The sequence below is a fragment of the Zosterops lateralis genome (genome assembly GCF_965231275.1).
Source record: "Zosterops lateralis genome assembly, chromosome: Z".
Classification (NCBI taxonomy): domain Eukaryota; kingdom Metazoa; phylum Chordata; class Aves; order Passeriformes; family Zosteropidae; genus Zosterops; species Zosterops lateralis.
In genome coordinates this window covers 6019149-6019891 of record NC_139800.1, presented here as the reverse complement: position 1 = coordinate 6019891, position 743 = coordinate 6019149, and positions in this window count along the sequence as shown.

Below are 743 nucleotides of genomic sequence, written 5' to 3'. Positions count from 1 at the left end.
CCTCCCCAGCCCAGGGAAAGGGCCCCAGGCCGGCGAGCCGAGGGAGGTGTCCTGGCCCCGACAAACCGGTTCTCAGGACTCCAGCACACTCAAACACACCCCTGCGGGCACAGCAGGGCAGCACCCGGACATCACCGCGGGAAGGAAGAGTTGTGCAGCAGCTTCAAGAGTTTGTTCTAAGAGGAACCAAGCATTAAATACACAGCATTTCCTTACAGTGGTTAGGCACTGAACTCCCGTTCATCCCATCATCCTGGCCCCATCCAGTCCCCCCAGGTCTTTCCTAGTGGGGAGCTGTCAGGGTCTGCAAATATATGCAGGGAACCTGATGGTTCGTTTTAGGGATCTCAGAGCGCAAAAGACACAGTTTACAGGGGACAACTCAGTTTACTTAAACAAAAATGCACCTTTATTTAGTGCCAACAAATGAGATAGTGGGGAGAGAAAATAAAGAGTAGTGAGAAAGATAGAGAAAGAGGGGAAAGGGGTTATAGCTACCGACGTGGAGGGATGAGTCCTCGAGGCTTAGAGATGTCCATAGACGGGATCTTCTCCAGTGGGGTGATCACAAAAGTGAGCGGGGGTCTCCAGAGTTTTTATAGGTTGGTTAAGGTGGGGACCAAAGTGAGGGGCGCAGAGCCAAGGCAGGAAACACCTGTGTGGAGGTTGGATGCTTAGGAAGAAGCTGCAAGCCATTCCTCTAGTACGGACAGACCAGTTAGGACAAGCAGCCTCAGCTCAGT